Below are 19,083 nucleotides of genomic sequence, written 5' to 3'. Positions count from 1 at the left end.
TAACTCAAAAAATAGCAGTTGCTGGAGAGGGTGTGGCGAAAAGGGAACACTTCTACACTGGAGTGCACACTAGTACAACCTCTGTGGAAAACAGTATGGTGGTTCCTAAAACCTCTAAATATTGACCTCCAGTATGACCCCGCAATCCCCCTACTGGGAATATACCCTGAAGAACTCAAATCACTCTATAAAAAAGATACCTGCACATGTATGTTTATCGCAGCATTGCTTACAATAGCAAGAACCTGGAAGCAACCATGCTGTCCATCAAAAGAGGACTGGATTAAAAAATGTGGTATATATACACGATGGAATATATGCAGCCATAAAAAAGAACAAAATCATGAATTTTTCAACAACCTGGATGGAACTAGAGTCTATGATACTGAGTGACCTCTCACAGAAACAAAGATCTGAGTATCACATGTTCTCACTCATAAAGTGGACCTTGAACATCCAATGTAATACTATAAGAAAATGACTGACAGTGGTGGGAAACTATGGGGGGAGAGGGGAAGGGAGATGGGATTAACAGTAGTAAATATCTGCCTGGGGATGGGGAGACACCTCTTATCAACATGGGTGCCTGAACAAAGCATATTTTTATACCTAACCCTTAACTGTACCCCACAATATCATAATAAAAAATATTGATAAAAAAACAAAAAAATAAAAAATAAATAAAGTAGAAGATGGTTGGTGAAAGATCAGTTTGTGTCACCTTTGGATTTTTTTTTATTTTTCAAACTAATGGCAGTCTTGATTATAACAGAAAATTATCTGAAATTTGGACTTGAGGCAGGGTTTACAAATTTTTCAGACAGTGCAATGCAGTTTCATGAAAAGCAATGTTTAGAATCTCAGAGTGTCCTGTTTCAAAACTTACTTTCAAAGTTTTCCTGGCTATTTTCTGCTCACTCATTGGGGATTTTTTTTTTTTTTTTGACATTTCCTGGATAACAGCTGGCTCAAATGCATCTGGGTGACCTGAATTTGGCAACAGAAAAAATTTCACAAACATTACTTCATATCAACTTCTTGGCACCTTTATTTATGGTTCTGTTCTGGGTAAAACCAATCACCAAAGACTACATTATAAACCCACCATTGGGTAAAGAAAGTGTCCCTTTAATGACAGAAGCTTCATTTGATACGTTGAGACTCTGCTTAATCATCCTGCTGTGTGCTTTGTGATTAGCCATGATGTGTAGTCACCTGCAAACTTATTGAAATTTGGCCCAGAAATATATGGATTAGATAAAGCAAGAAGCAGGGTGAATAAGTACAGTTAAGTACCTCCAGCTGTCCTTGGAACATTTGATATGACTCCAGTTATTCACTGATTGCTGTTAGTAGTATTAAGGTACTGTTAATAGTTCTAGTGGTTGCTTGAAGAACAATCTTCAAACTGAGTCATACTTTAGGGAGAGGGAAAGGAGCTGAAGCTGCTTCCCTTGTGGTATGTTAGTTAATTTTCAGACAACAACAAATTCCAACAGAAAGGAAGAAATAGCTACTGTATATTACAGTAAAGAAAGCTGCATAGTTATTTTACATTTAATGAAGATGTGCATGCTTAATATATATAAATACTGCTGCTTGAGAGTAGCAAGAGTATTGTTTTAAAATGTACTCTACTCAACTTGAGAATTCCTTTAAAATGATTGGCCATATGAGCATTTACAATCTTGTTATTAGGCTTGGGCCTGCCACATTTTACTTTATTCTATGATCCTAAATAGTTTCTCTTAATATTCTAAAAATATCTATCAATACTAACCAGATTGTAAAAAATTACTTTGTAATCCTGCTGACTACCTGTATGTATTGTATATATATTATATATGAAATATATAATATATTGAGATTATAAAAGATGAAAATATTGAATCTTTATAATATTTTACGTTGCTGAATATATGTCAAAAAGTGATTTGAGTGAGATGCATTTGTATCTGGAAATTTTATTTCTTTTTTGGAATGAGATTCAAACACATTTTGAAAGTTAAAAAAAGGTTTGCTGAGATTTGTGCTATTATTTAAATATAAATATATAGTATATATGTATATATTTGTATGTACACACATATATACTTATAACACATATATACTTACATGTACATATACATCACACACACACACACACACACACACACACACACACACACACACACACACATCCAATGGCATATGGAGCTAATTCTTTGAAAAGTATAATTATTTGATACCAAATTATTTCACTGATGTTGTGAAGTTTGTCCCAAATATTTGATCCCTGTAAGAGCCAGATTCTCCAGGAAAATAGAACCAATATGTGGTGTATATAAACATATACATATATATGTTTTTAAGATATATATGTATACATGAAGAGATTTATTATAAGGAGTTGGATCACATGATTATAGTGAGTTTAGCAAGTTCAAATCTACAGAGTCAATGTCTCAGTTCCAGTCCAAAGACCAGAAGAAGCTCTAAAACTAGGAAGAGCTATGTCTCAGTTTAAAGGCTGTCAGGAGGGAGAATTCTCTCTTAGAGACGCGTCAGCCTTTTGTTCTATTCAGGATTTTGCCTTCACCTGATTGAATAAGCCTCACCCATATTATGGAGGGTAATCTACTTTATTTAGTCTACTGATTTAAATGTTAATCTTAGGGGAAAACAACCTCACAGAAACACCTAGAATAATGCTTGACCAAATATCTGGGCACTCTCTAACTCAATTAGGTTGATACATAAAATCAACCATCACAATTTCCATTGATCTGTGATGATGCCTTCAACTACTTCATAAAATATTGTACCCATTCTTTGAGGTCCAAAAGCTTTCTTTAGATTAAGGAGGAAAGTAATGTAAATGGGAGAAAAGGGATTTGGGCAGCAATGTGTTAGCCTAATTACTGGTTATGCCTATAGAAACCCTTGGGGTAGGGGAGGGCAACAAATGCTAGAGAAATTATGCAGGTGGAGAGGATTTAATGCATTGAATTCCTGAATTTAGACTAATAGAATACTAACCTATTCCCATATCTTCCTTAACTTAGTTTTAAGAAACAAATTGGGGCAACCTCCTCGGGGCCCCTCCCACTGGGAGCTTTTCTGTCCTCTCAATAAATGCTGCTTTAAAAAAAAAAAGAAAAAGAAACAAATAGAATTAGCTATTAGAACTGTTACATTCATCCGTCAAACTTTTTCTGATCTATAGTCCCTCATCTTTTAGGTACATTTGTTCTAGAGATTTAAAGATAAATAAAATATTTTCCCCACCCTGGAAGAGTTCAACATCTAGCAAGGAAGGTAAGCACCAAAAAACTAATAACAGTGCTATAGCAAAGTATTTATGAAATTTTATATTACTATAGAGGAATGAAACAACTATTTCCAGGAAGTGGGGGTGGGGTGCAGTGGATAAGGAACAGAGACAGAAATTTACAAAAATGGGTCATAAAGGATGAGTAGGAGTTTCTACATGAGAAAAGAGGAAAGGGAATTCCAGACAGAGGGTTAGCCTGTGGAAACCCATGGAGGTAAGAAAGAGTTTTGAATACTTGGAGAATGTCAAAATATGACTGATATACAGGGGGTGCCAAAAATGTATACACATTTTAAGAGATGTTATCTATGTATTACTTTTTGAAGTGGAATTAAGTTATGTAGCAATGTGTGGTATGAAGTTCGCTCATCTGTGCTTCTGCATTTTCTTTGACTGTTCTGCCTGTCACATGGTGCTGCTAGCATTCATTTGATTAACACCATTTTTTGAGCGAATGTCATACTTAAAATGTGTATAAAGTTTTTTGGCATCCCTGAATATGCAGAGAGGCAGTATAGCATAATAAGATCTTGGCCTCTGAAGTCAGAGTATATAGTACAAAATCTGACTTGGCTATTTACTATGTATCTTTGTACAAATTATTGACTTTCTTTTTTTCTTTCTTTTCTTTTCTTTTTTTTTTTTTTTTGCTTCTGTTCCCTCATCTATAAAATGGGTTTTAAAAATTTAAATCAGAGCGTGACACATTGTAAAGCTCCATAATTGTTATATGTCATCTTTATCAATGTTTCAGTCTTAGGTCAGCTGTGATAAGAAACACACAAAATCTCAATACTTGCAAATTTTCTTTTTTTTCTCATGTTACTTATAGGTTTGTGTTAACTACCATGGCTAGTTTCTGTCTATGGGTTCACTTCCCTTGGTTTCTTGTCCTAGAACCCAGGGTAAAGAAGAGTTTCCATCTGAGACATGCCATTTTCATGGCAGTGAATAAAAGCAAAATTACCAACAGAAACTCATGGTACTTCTCCTAGCTTCTGCTAAGAAATAGCATGTGTCATATTCATTCATAGTCTCTTGGCCAAAACATATAACATGGCCAAGCTGGAAATCAATGAGACAGGAATATATAATCTCTTAAAGGAAAGAGCAGTGGAGTGCGACTCATACTTGAAAATAAAATTTATTCTACCACAATCATAGAACATCAGGATCTTCATATTATCTTATGTAGGGTGGTGGTGGGAAAAGGGAAGGCATATGATAAAAAAAAAAATAAGGCAGGAAAAGGAACATGGAACCAGAGCATATCTGGAAATCAATCCTGATTTGGGGGATGTATAAGAGAGGGTATCCCCAAAAATGAAATTTATTTGTAAAAAAATTGTATATTTATTCTTACATATCAAACTTCAATCACCTTTGAAGAATTCTCTGTTTGATTCAATACACCTATCAAGAAGCTTTTTTCACTGTCAAAACAGTTTTTGAACTCAATTTTGATGGCTTTTAGTGCTCTGCTGTTTTTGTTGAACATGGGCAAAATGTTTCCTTGTAAGGACTTTCTTCATTGGGGAATACCAAAAAAGTCATTTGGGGCGAATTCGAGTGAATAGGGATGGTAGGTCATGGGGTCAAGTCATTTTTTGGTCAAAAACTGCTAAATACTCAGCGTGGTGTGGGCTGGTGCATTTGTATATCACCCTATCATGAAATGGATAAGTATGTTGAAAGAAGCAAAAAAAAAAAAAAAAAAAATTCACTGAAGCCTAATGCAGTCTCTCATGGCAACGCTAGCAGGTACACTGATGGCAATGGGTTCTTAGAACACTTACCTAGCAGGGAAAGCCTGTACGACAAGGGACCTGCCCTCCAAAAAAATAGAATTACTATTACTTCCTATTTATCCTGCTTGGTTTTCTGTTCTTGTTTCTATGAGCCAATTATTTGACCACTAGGCATAAGTTTGAAAAGCTGGGGGACATTTGCCACGTATAACAATGTGTGATAACTTAGATTTAAATTATAAATAGTTAATGTTACCTCTGTAATTGATGTACTGACCGCCTGTTTCAAACACTGTAAACATTTGTCAAAGTCGCCTGTTAATTATAATTGTAGTTGCTAACTTGGAGTCAGCTGTCATTTTCATTATATTCCATGAATTTATAATTAAGTCATTTGAAATAGATGGAATTTGTAATTGTAGTGTGTAAATAATTTCAGACTTGATTTTTGATAGAGCCAAGGAATTTGAAACTTCTTTTAAGGGAAACTATATGTACATAAATGTCATTTAAGCTAATACTACTTAACAACCAATTGTGATTGAGTTCAGTTGATTATCTATAGACTAAAAATCACTTTAAAATATTAAGAAAATATTTCATATAAATGTGCCTGCCACTTTTCTTCACTCAGAAGGAAGACTCTTAGGGTATAAAATAGTCTGATATTCTGCCTATAACTTTACATTGGGATTCAAAACCCGAATTCTGGTTGTCAGAAATTCTTGTCCGAGGAGATTTAGGACTTCAGAACAGTAGTCTTGTATTCATGGCTTGACCACTGGTGGGTGCCAGATATAGAAGAAAAACATTTGCAAAGTCCTTTGAATTGAGTAGGAAAAGGGAAGGAAAATGAGGAGGACTGGAATCTGCTGAATAAGGAGAGTTCTTCTTGTGTCAGCATGCCCTTAAGGACTAGATATAGGAACTTGGATCTAAGGATGGTAGAACCTCAGGGTTCAGATATAAGGAGACTAACAAACAGGTTCAGGAGTGAATACAGTGACTATATAATTTGCCGTCAAAACCCATCCATTTTTGAGAGTTAAATGTAACCTGTATGCTAGGCAAATAGTCATATGTCAGGACAGTCCTGAACAAAGAGGACATATAGTCACTTTAGGGATAGAGAAAATAAATGATACAGTAGATAAGTGTGTTCTTTCCTCATTAAATGCATTTATTCAGCAAATATTTTTTGAGCTCTATGTTTACCTTGGAGAAGCACAGATTCATAAGACATGGTACCTACCTTTTAGGTATGTTCTTATTTGACTGTTAAAATAGATTTTAGTTTGTTTGAGATAACTACCAGAGTTTGTTCTTGGAGACAAGAACAGCAATCTCTGATTCGGCCTTTGTCAGGAGGGAGAAAGAAGAGTTGGTGAGGCTTCCTGGAACAGGTGGTACCCGAAATGATCTTCAAAATGCAGAGGAAGGTAAAGAGTGGGAAAAAGACATTTAAAGGAAAGTATGTTTTCCAGTAATAAATAGGAAAAAATTCTTAGCTCTTGAAGGTGGTCTTGTTGGCTAAGAAACTGAAAGAAGTTTATGTTACCATCTAACCTGGTATCTCCCTCTCAGAGCTTAATCTTAACTGAACAGACTGATTCAGACAATGCACCAATTTGTTAAGAATAAAATTAAACTAACAGTTTCAGCTATTTTCTTAGCTCTCAGGTTTAATTTCTGACTGGAAGTTTTGAGAAGTACCTCCAAAGTCCTGCCTTCTCAGAAGTGACTGCTTTTAAAAAGAGATTTACAAATAAACTGATTCTAAGCACTGATTGTTTAATACTAACATCTGAATGGTTGGCTGTGAATTCAAGGATGGCTTGAGGGGAGCAGCCCTCTACTTCCATGTTATCATTTCCCATGTGTTTCCATTTGAGTTTCCTAACACGTGCTGACCCTTTCAAAATTAAAGAAATTGTAGAGGAAAAAAAAAAGTTAAAGCCAAAAGATGCATGGGGTTGGAGGATCCAGTCAAAGTAAGATTTATTTTTAACCTTGATTCAGTATGTCTGCCTTTTAAGGAATCTGGATCTGCATTACATGATTAATAGGTAAACATTTATATTGAACATCTTTAATGATCAAGGACTATGCTAAGTTCTGCCACATGATTTCTAGATTGTGGAAAGTTAATTAGTAACATAGTGTTCTCTTGTTGGCTCTCTCTCTCTCTCTCTCTCTCTCTCTCTCTCTCTCCTTCTCTGCTCTGCCTCCCCATTTCACACACAGACACAAATACACAAGGGGAAATCATGTCTGATTCACTTTTGTATCACAGGTCTTGACCCACAGTGAATTATTAAGTGGTCATATTTCCACTAAAAAGCACGCATAATAGTAATTTACATTTTTATGCCACTCTATAGCTTTAAGACATATTTTACAAAACATATCATATTTTAATCCCTAGTGAGGTGAGCATTAATTCTCTTTCAATTTTATGCATGAAAAAGCTGACGTTCAGAGGGTGAAGTGAGGCCACATGTTCATATAGTTTAAATAAGAGTTAGAACCCAAGACTCCTGACTTTTAATCTGGTTCTCTCTCAGCTAAATTATATTGCTATATTTGTGACTTTGTATAATTTATTCTCTATTCTACAAGGTAAATGCTATTGATGCTTTCAGTAGAAAAAAAAAATGAAACCTTTCAATGTTATTCCGGTGCCCTCAAGCCACAAAACCATCTCATAAGATTTCTAGACTATGCAGTTAAAATAAAATACTCCCTGCAAAGACATAACTACAAATAAACATTGTATGTTAATAATTTTTTTTAAATATGAAGAAAATGTAAGTGGCTTTACCTGTAGTGAGTTGAGTGGAGGACTGTATATGCTAACAAAATCATAAAACTATTACTTATTTTATGATCTGTCTGCAGACCCAGGAAAATATTGCAAACTAACTTTAATTAATCATCATTGCTTGAGTTGAGTTAGATCCTCCCACTCCCACATTAAACTGTAATGTATTCTTGATAAAAATATACAACTTGAAGTTGAGTCCTTCAGGCCAGAGAGTTTATTTATAACATGTGGTGAAACATTTTATGGCCCCAATTTCACTTAAATCATAGATTCAGGAAGTAACAGAAAGAAACAGTCCTACTCAGTCACCTTGCCCTTGTTAGAAGGAGCAAGTATTGCATCTGTGGTGTATTTTCCATAGCTTTGGCCAATGTGAGTATTTATATATCTCTTCATATTCAATACTGCTGATGAAATGACTTTCATGTGAAAAAGCATAAATCAAAAGGATGGAGTGGGATGTAGATTTCTTTTTCTTACAGTATGTTCCATCATAGTCTAGTTCAAAGTACAGAATATTTTCTTTAAGCCCCAACAAAAACAGCTCTTTGCCACCCTGCCTCAGACCCTAGTATTTTTACTCTGGGTCAGGTTGTTCTGCCCATAATTTTACTTACCTATTAGTACTTAAGAAAGGTGTCAGACCAGGCCTTATAAGGTCATCTAGAGATAAGATACACCCATTATGATAATAAAAATGCAGATAATAGCACAGACCATAGCAGAGTAAATGTTTTGTCAGAGAAAATGGGGTGTCCAGTGAAACATTGAGGATGTCAACGCCAAAGCCAGGATCCCAGAAGGTAAGAGGGTTGTTGTGTAGTGAAGAATTTAACCTTATTCAAAGAGAAGCCTGGCCTTTGCTCTTAGTTCCTGGAGGCAATCTCTTGGTTCTTGGAATGTTTAATGCCTGGTAAACACGTCTTTATTTGCCTGGGGCTTTTGCCATTGGACAGTCTAACAATATGATTTATAATGGGACTTTGGGGCCATATGGTATCAATTCTGTCTCCAGAATGACTGGAGTCTAAATGTCAGTCGTGTGGGAAATATGTTATGGAACCCCAATAAAAACTCTGAGCACCAGGATTCAGGTGCTCTTCCCTGGTTGGCATTACTTTGTGTATATTGTCATACATTGATGCCAAGAGAATAATGTGCTCATGACTCCTTGAGAAGAAGACAGCAGAAGTTTCATGTTTGATACCTTTTCTGGACCTTGTCTGATGGAATTATTTCCTTGGCTGATTTTAATCTCAATTCTTTTCATGTAATTAACCATAATTGTGAATTGCACAGCTTTTAGTGAGTTCTGAGGGTCTTTCTAGTGAATTAAAAAAAATTTAGGGTAGCTTTGGGAACCCCTTAAGCTTGAAGTTGGTGTAAGAAGGAGGATGTCTTCTGTGAACTGTGTGTCCTCTAAAACTTCAGAGTTCACTTAAGCACCTCATAGGTGTGTTGTTGAAAACCAACATCCAGAGGAGAATTTCAAGGACCAGAGACGTGAGAGAAAGAGTGAAGGGCAATCATAAGCTAATTTACTTTATTTCATATTTTATTCCTAGGATCTGTGAGATCTTTGTGTATGTTGTGTGTTCCTTGCTCCACACAATCACAAAACCACTACCCATTCCCAAAGAGCTATTAGATCTTCTAGCAATAGACATATCTTGATATCTGGAAAACATCAAGAGATGTTGCAACCAATAGTTTATTGGTAGCTAAGAGGTACATTAAGATGATGACATTCTAGTCGAGACCTAGAACAAGCCAAAAGGAATCTTGGAAAGGCATTATAGAATTCCCAATAGGGGTTGAGGAACAGATTAGAGAGCCTACACTTTAGGGGCAGGGTCCAGGGACCAACAGGATTTTAAGTACAAAAAATACTGACAAAAGAAAGGCAAAGCTCCACCCTGAAGATATAAAGTTGGATTGAGGCTACCTATAAGTTGGGCTTGGTATTTGCATCAGGTAGAATTAAATTTTTCCGTGGTTGATAGTCTTATCCCATTGTCTTACCCCGTTCAGGCTTCTATAACAGAATACCATAGGCTGGTTGACTTATAAGCAATATACATTTACTTTTCACAGTTATGAAGGCTGGGAAGTCCAAGATCAAGGTGCCAGAAGATTTGGTGTCTGGTGAAAGCTTACTTCCTGATGTATAGATGCCATCTCATTGCTGTAATCTCACATGACAGAAGAGGTTGAGGAGCCCTCTGGAGTTCCTTTTATAAGGGATAAATTCCATTCATGAGGCTTCCATCCTCATGACTTCCTCACCTCCCAAAAGCTTCATCCTCTAATACCATCACACTGGGAGTTAGATTTAAACATGTGAATTTGGCAGAGATAGAAACATTTAGTTTATAGTACTTATGTAAATGAATCCTAGAAATAAGCAGTCTAATCAAGGATGACATTTCCATAATCATCAGGGACCCATGATCTTTCTATCTTGTTGCTCAAACATATTTCAACATAAAACATCTCATCAAAGATGGCAGTTCAAGATTCAACCGTCAAATCTACATTCCATCCTATAGAAAAGAAGAAAGAGGTAGCAGTGAAGAAGCTACCTATGCCATTTCCCATTTTGGAATAGTTCCTACACAGGACATGTCCACTTCAATTGCATTGTCCAGAAACAAGTCAAATAGCCCTATCTAGCTTTCGAGGATTCTGGGAAATATGATTTTTATTATAGATGGTTATATGCCCAAATAAAAATGGGGGGATCCTCTAAGGAAGAAGGAATGAATGTCTATTGGAAAATAATTACAGCCTTTGCTACAAAGCTGGATCAATACACAAAACATTACATTTTGACTGTGAACAGTATTGGAACCCGATCATTCAGTTGAGCTTAGCTGGATGTATAGACCATATATAGATGGTTTCATAGGAAGAACATTGTAGGGACAGACAGCCAGGCAGGTCACTGCCATGAATATGACTCTTTGCTCTTTTCCATGTTTCCTTGCAGCATTTGTCTGTAGTCTTTGCCATTGTATGGTTATTCCACACATATTAAAGTTGAGCTTAGCATGCTTCAGTGTTCCAAAACATCATTGTTGTTAACAATTTTGCTACTAGACTAAAATATGTTTATGATGGTTATGACTATGATTATTACAGTCCCACTGTAAGTAGGACTATCACGTTTAAATAGTCATACTAGGTTTTAATATCTGCTTTAGCCTTTTCTAGTGGCATAGCCCTGGAAAAGATTTTTAATCTTTCTGGCCCTCAGTTTTGTCATATGTAAAATGGGAATAAAAATAACTACTTGCAGAATAGTTGTTAAGATTAGAGATAAAGACAATACTTGGCAGAGAGTTGGTGCTCAATAAATACCAATTATTATAAACAAAACTGCTGGTTTGGACTGGTCTTGATACAATAAACAGAGCCATAAGCTCTTTGAAGGGAGGTCGGGATAATTAAAATAGTTTAAGTGCCTACTATGCTCCAGGTATTTGACATGCATTTTATACATTCTCTATAATAGTCTTTTAAGGGAGATAATCTTATTTCTACTTAACAGGTGAGGGCTAATATTTTGTGATGTTTTTCCAAGGTGACTTCACTAGTTAGTGTTAGACTCAAGATTTGAACCCAGATCTGTCTTTCTGATTATGATTTAAATTGTTTAAATTGAACTATCCTAATTTACAGTCAAGAAAATAGGACGAGCAGAGTCAAGAGACTTTTTTGTGATCCCAAGCACAGTTAGGAGCAGAGTATTATCTCTCTGACATCTCACCCAGGCTTCTTCTCTTTCCTCCCTGCTATACTATATTTAACTTATATTTCCCTTCCAACACCTTTGACTATACTCTTAGTATGATAAAGTTTTTCTGAAATTTTAGTGTTATATATTGTCTTACTGATTCACATTTTTAATATACTGATTGGCCTTTTTTGCAGGCAAACCTATGTGATTATATGGCGATTTTTGTTTCCTTTGGCTTGAGCGAGTCAGATAGATGTCTTTGCAGAGAATTGAACAGATGTTGGATATATTTCTGAATATTTCAGGAAGATTGGACTGGTTATACATGCGGAAGAGTTTCTTTGCTATTGACAGATGAATTAGAACTGAATGTATCATGATTCCAACCTCTCAACTCATACCGTGCAGAACAACAGGCCTCTCTTTGTAGGACTATGTTTCTTTCCATGTAGAGGTGGTATGCCAGAATAAGCTTTGTTGCTAATAGTGTCTCTATGGTTCCCTTGCCTTTCTTGTACATGATGAAAATTGACCTAAGGTAACAAATCTTTTCTTTGTCTGTTACTAAGTCATGAATAAATTAGCCCTGCTTTCTGCTCTGAAGCCCAGATCAATATTCTACTAGAATGTTGATTGTTTTAGTGAATGTAAATGAATTGGCAGAATGCCATTCAGATTATTTGAGCAGTAGCTAATAAAATATTTGCATGGGTGGATGAAAAGGCCCCCTGATAGAAATTAAGAGTAATATTTGCATAGTTTCTTGCTTTTTACAAGTAGTTGCACATATATCTAATTCTTACAACTACCCTGTAAGGAAAGCAAAGTGCATTTTTGTCATCATTTTACAAATAAGGATAAGAGATTTAGAGAGATTATTACTTGCTCTAGGTCACAGGATGAAGAGACACAACCAAGAATGACACCCAGATCTTCTAGCTTTAACCCTTGATGATCTATCTTCTGGGTGTCTCCAACCCTCCAAACTTGGACTCTTTCCTCTGAATATTCCTTTCCTCTGTAACTTAATATATTTTGCTTATGAAATAGCATGAACTTTATTTTCTGCTCTGTTCTCTACTAAAACACTCAGGATAACAGAAAATTTAAACTCTTGGCTCAAAGAATATTAAAGATTATTTGTGCCATGGGATTAATGGTCTTGTCCCCACATAGAATACCAAGTAGGGTGCTCTACATTAAAATGTATGGAGTCAAATATGTTTGGGTTCTCTTGAGGCTTTTGCCACTCTTCAGAAACTGAGTAAATTGATTGTACGTCTGCTTTTCTGCTGTGTTTCCTTTTTTTTTTTTAATGTGAGATAAGAAGAGATTGGAATGAGGTGGGGAGGAAACAGGATGTTCAAAGTTTCAAAGTTACCCTGCAAGCCTGTCAAACAATGGATACAATGTACAAGGAAGATGAGAGTCTTCCTTATGTCAAAGATTGATGACTGGTCAGTATTTTAATTTTTCTAGGGAAGAAATTATACATTCTTTATCTATTTTCATAGTCCAAATGGAATTTTAATTAAGAGAAACAGAAGTTGGGAAATATTCTACTATGTTAGATATGCTTCTGCCTCAAGGAGGCTATTTCTTTAAGAAATCAGGATAGGAAAAACTGAACTCTTCCAAAGCTTTGGTCTGTAAGAAGACAGGTGATCTGCTAAGGACAGGAAATAGAGAGGCTGAGAGTTCTGGAAACCTGCTGAAGCTGGAGTTGCCTGCGAGTCTCAAGAAAAGTGTAACTCCTCCTTCTGCACTCCATGTCATCAGATACTCCTAAAGCAAGGGAAGGATTGTAATGAAGCAAAGGGTTGATGTGAGGTACCTTTTGATCCGACAACCATTTCCTTTGTGCCAAGTGCAAAAATAAGTAAGATCCAGGCCCAGACTTTGGACTTACCAGTCTGAGGGGGAAGCAAATAAACACATATTTCAATTTGAAATTGTAAGTCCTTTAAGGATGGCAAGTGTAATTGCACAAATGACAAAATATATTAAATCAGAACTATGGTACAGATTTATTCAATAACATTCATTATTTAATTTGGTCCTCTCAATGACCCTATGAGATAGATACTATTTTATTACCCATTACCAATGAGGAACTAGAGGTCAAAGACTGGTACAGCCACAGATAGGAAGTGAAAATAGGCCACCTGGGAAAGTGACTCATGGCAGACTCTTTCCAGTTCTTCAAGAAAGCATTCAATATCCAGTCATGCTTTAGATGCTGTAGGGCCTACAAAGATAAGTAACTTTTAGTCCCTGCCATTGCAGATCTCATAATAAATGAGAAGAAATCAGGCAGATATGATAGTCCTCAAGATTCAGTGTCAGGTGAGATGAGGTAGGAGTTACAGAAAACTTCACTTTAAGGGAGATGGGAATCAAAAAAGTTTTATGGATGAACTGCTGGTGACAGTGGAGGAGTAGGCTTTTGCATCCCTGAAAGAGAGGGTCCACACATTCATGTTGTGTCTTGTAGATGCTGTATAGTGGGTTGTTGGCATTACAAGGTACCACTTTATATTCGATTATGAAATCATCAAGTGCTATACCTATAACCTCCTACAAACAGAATAGCCAGGTTATAATCAACACTGAGTATGCATGAGGAACCTAAGACTGGAGATCTTTTCTGTAGGAAGTCTCAGAATTCTGCAGAGTGCTCAAGAAGCCAAAATGCTTCTCCCAAGAAATGCTACAGAAGGCAATAAGCAATTAATTTCCCCATCCTCTTCCTCATCAGGTCCCACCCTGTTATTGAATCCAAGAGTCAAGAGAATGCCTGGCATTGAGAGGAGCAGGAGAGATTTTCCTGAAACAAAGTGGAAACGTGCTATAATATCTCATGAGATAGGAGGACTTACAAGCATTCTGTTGAAATTATAACTAAAGGGACAAGATAGTCTGTCTTGAATACATCATGTGCTTGCTTCTGGCACCACAGTACTGAGGAAAGATCTCTCACAAACAGGAGCTGGCCCAAGTTAGGGCAACCAGGCTGGTCATATAAGAGACAGTCTGAAGAAGTGAGGATGATTCCCTAAGAAGAGAAGATGTTGAGGTAATAGGGGAGTCAATAGGTAGGAATATGGAAACTGATTACTTACTGGTTTCAAATAACTGACTATAAGGAGACTTCGGCCTTGTTATGTTGATTGCAAAGATGGCAAGTGGGCATTGGGTGGAAGTTACCAGGAAGCTCATTTCAGTTTAATACAAGGTACATATTTTTGAAAGACCCTTCAGCTAGATTTGAAACTGCTTTGGACTTCTTCCTACATGTTTCAGGTCTGGAATAGTGATGGCTTTAGTTATTGATGATCTAAGGTTGGATTCTGTTATAGCTCACCATTATCCTACATTATCTGGTGAAACACACTGACTCTTGAATCAGATTGTTTGGATTTATATACCATTTCTTCCATTTGCTAGTTCTATGACATTGGATGAATCACTTAATTTCTTAAGTTTTAATTTTATTATCTGTAAAATGGGGCTCATAAATATTGTATAAGGTAGTTAAAAGGTTTAATGAAATAATGCCTGGCCCCTTGGTATACTCGAAAATGATGATGATTTTTTTTGCATATCTGTTAAAAATAACCACAAGAGTTAAGCTGCACCTCATTTTGTCTTAGAACACCTTCACTTCTTCTTGTTATGTAGTATAATATTTGTGTAATTCAAGATCTATTAATTCTGTTAGTGGGGGAAAACTCAAGTTACACCTTTGATATCAAGATGTTCAGTAAAGCCCAGATCCAGAATACCTTTCAGGGTTCGTAGAAAGATACTATGTGTCATAAGGCAAGTAAAAATGGAAGCCTTTAAAGTCATGATGAAAGCAAATTTCACTCCCCTTTTGTCTCCTGGTAAATCTCACACTGCTTGAGATGGTCACAGACTGTTGGAATCTGGAATCAGATGGAGCTGTCAGTGTTTGTAAGAGACTATGTTATATTAATTATTATATTGATATAATTGCAACTGTAAGTGATAAGGCATTGGGGATTTTTTGTTTCTGGGAGAAGGGATTTTTATGACTCACATAAGCTATGGGAAAATATAACTTTGTGGGATGAACTAGAGACATTTATAATCTTGTTCCCATAGCACTGTTAGGCACTATGAAAGCTAAAAACTCTGAGTCGTTTCGACATCAAACTTTTTCATATATTCTAAGACCCCAAAGAGTCATATATAGGATTGAATGCTACTAATGACATAGTGGTCAGAATTATTGGAAAGTGGAGGAGGTATATTTGGAGATAAAGAATATCTCTGTGAATATATGAGTAGATACTAGATTAACATACAGCAACAGGGTTTTAGAGGGAAGAGAGGAAAAAAGATAGGTTTGCTTAGAAGAATGGTAGCCAAATGATTATGAAAGAAGCTATAAAACTTTAGAAAAAATTGAATAAATATTTCATGTTCCTGGAAGAGTGCATACTATAAACATGTCACATCTTTCTGAAGTTTGTCACAGGTTTAAGCAAACCCAAATTAAACATTTGTATATTTTTAAAAAATCTTTTCCTTGATTTTTGTAATAGTCCAATAAAGGATAATAGTAGAGTACTGGGAGCTATATAAGGGTTATTTAGGAGACAAATTTATATCAATTGTTCGTTACTGATTAAATGTGTGGGCTAAGGGAGGAAATCTACAATAATGCACAGCCTTCTGTATTGGGAAATCATTTGGCTTTTTATAGCATTCACTGTCACAGGCCAAACAGGAGCACGGACAAGAATACAATAAGATTAGCTTTTGATATTTTAAGTCAAACTGTTTATGAAACATCTAAGGGAAGATTTTATAGAAAACTATGATATAAGAAGGTCTAGAGCCAAGAAAATAAGTCTGGGCTAGATTTACTGATTTGTACATCAGTATATACAAGTCAGAGTTGAAACAACAGGCATGATGAAATTACTTGCGAGGAATTTATACATGAAGAAAAAAAAGCTGAGTCCAAGAATACACTGCATTTAAGGAGAAGATGAAGGAAGAGGATTCCCTAAAGAAGACAGAGAAACAGTAGCCAGAGAGAGAATCAACTGGAAGGTGACTACCATGAAAATAAAGGCATTCAAGGAAGAAGGCGTCAACAAAGTCAAATAGCTCAGAAAGGCCCAATAAGATAATGCTTACTTTCAAGGAAACTGGTACAATCTCTTTGGAGGGCGTCTTTAATTTTTTTTTTTTAATTTCAATAGTTTTAGGGAGTACAAGTGGGTTTTGGTTACATGTACATACTGTATAGTGGTGAATAAATCTGGGTTTTAAGTGTGCCATCACCCCCACTAGGGCACATTGTACCTGATAGGTAATGCTTCACCCCCTTTCCACCCTTTCACTTTTGAGTTTTCAACCGCTATTATACCATTCTATGTATCTTTGCAGACCCATACCATAACTTCTACTGATAAGTGAAAATATGTTGTATCTTGTTTCCCATTCCTACGTTAATACACTTAGGACAATGGGCTCCAATTCCTTGCAAGTTGCTGCAAAAGACATTATTTCATTCTTTTTTATGGCTGAATAGTACTTCATGGTATATGTATACTATATTTTAGTTATCCATTGATCGGTGGATGGCCATTTAGGTTGATTCCACATCTTTGCAATTATGAATTGTGCTGTGATGAGCATGCAGTGTAAGTGTCTTCTTTGTGTAACATCCTCTTTTCTTTTGGGCAGATATCAAATAATGGTATTGTTTGATTGAATGGTAGATCTATTTTTAGTTTTTTGAGAAATCTCAACAATGATTTCATAGAGGCTGAACAAATTTACCTTCACACCAACAGTGTATAAGTTTTCTCAGAGGGCATTTTGATAGTACCCTTCACTTTTCAAATAGCACAGATCTTTTGACTTAACAATTCCATTTTTGTAAATTTATCATGAGAACATACTTCAAAGTTCACAAAAATTATACCTGTAGAATGGTTTATTGTAACTTTTTTTTAGTAAAAGCTAAAAACAATCTAAATCATCCCTCAATATATAACTGGTTAAATATACTATAGTGTATCTGCACAATAAAATATAAAGCAGTTATTAAATACTGAGATCAGTATATACTTATAGGGAAAGCATCTGAAGCATATTATTGATAAAATAAAAATACAGGACATTTTAACAGCAGTTTAATGAGATCAAGCAGAAGCACAGCTTCCTGACCTCCAAATTGAGAACTGCTACTTACTAGTTAGAGGATATTAGAAAGTTTCTTTATCTCTCTGTGTCTTGCCAACGATCCTATATGTTTGAAGACCACTCCAGTTGGATCAAGATTTTCTGAAACTTTTAACTCTATTTTAACTCAATTCTGTAATTAAGATACCTAGTTTCTCAATAATAGTCTCAATTTAGTAATTAAGATGCCTAGTCTCAGACAAAACTTCCACATCTTCAATATCTACAACAAAAGAGAGGGAAGATTGTTTTTCATTTGATTATTAGAAAGTCATTCATGACCTCCCCATGGGTGGTTTCAGTGTAATAATGATGGAGGAGAGCCCAGTTGCAATGGGAGAAGGAAGGAGTGAGAGGTAAAGAAGAGATCAAATAAGTGTAGGCAGACTTTTGGAGCAGTTACAGAAGGAAAACTTAAGATAGAGGAAAGAGGCTTATTTCTGAGGAGGTGGAAAGAATGGACATAATTTTTAGCTCAGGAAATACATTAGCTTTGGAACAGAGGTTACTAGAGTAAACATACCTACAGCCCCAACATAGGAAAGTGTAAACTGGAAGCTAACAGGGTTCTTGCTTGATACCACGTACTTGCTTTCTGAAAGAGAGAGGAGATGACATTAAGAGCCCAAAAAAGGCTGGGTGCTCTGGCTCAGCCTGTAATCCCAGCACTTTGGAAGGCTGAGGCAAGAGGATTGCCTGAGCCCAAAGGATCGAGACCAGCCTGGGCAACTTGGTGAGACCTAGTCTCTATAATTACTCACAAAAACCAGCCAGGTGAGGTTCGTGTCTGTAGTTCCAGCTACTTGGAAGGCTGAGGCAGAAGGATTGCTTGAGACCAGCCAGTCGAGGCTGTGGTGGCCATGAGTGTGCCACTGCACTCCAGCCTGGGTGACAAGAGTGAGACTACAACTCACAAAAAAAAAAAAAAAAAAAAAAGAATCCAACAAATGTAATGAAGTTTGGAATAGTCTTAGAAGGAAAGTGATAAAGGGAGTGTCCTAGAGTCTTCCTCTAGAATATCTGAGCAGCTTTAAGAGCAGGTCTGAATTTGGAGATAGGTTTGTGAAGGGGCAAGATTGGTGTGACTTTGTGATTTTCCTTGGAAGCTTCAGAAGTAGTGTTGCAAGCCTAAAGCATGCCTTTGGGGCCTTGCTACGGGCTGTCTCAGAGGAACCCAAAACCAAACGGACCACAGACAAGCAAGATCTGCCTGCCTCACTCTTGCTGCAGGCAT

General features: G+C 36.2%; 1 protein-coding gene and 1 pseudogene across 1 annotated transcript in view; both read left to right on the top strand.

The window, feature by feature from the left end:
* The window catches only part of LOC103259140, a 2,356-nt pseudogene extending 1,030 nt beyond the window's left edge, over positions 1-1,326 (top strand).
* The window catches only part of LOC103259141 (discs large homolog 1-like protein), a 235,659-nt gene that overhangs the window by 89,769 nt on the left and 126,807 nt on the right, over positions 1-19,083 (top strand). The window lies entirely within an intron of this gene.

The sequence above is a fragment of the Carlito syrichta genome, unplaced genomic scaffold (assembly GCF_000164805.1).
Source record: "Carlito syrichta isolate Samal-C Ts95f unplaced genomic scaffold, Tarsius_syrichta-2.0.1 Scaffold302536, whole genome shotgun sequence".
Lineage (NCBI taxonomy): Eukaryota > Metazoa > Chordata > Mammalia > Primates > Tarsiidae > Carlito > Carlito syrichta.
Note: the sequence above shows the minus strand (reverse complement) of the source record. Positions and strands in the feature narration are given on the sequence as shown.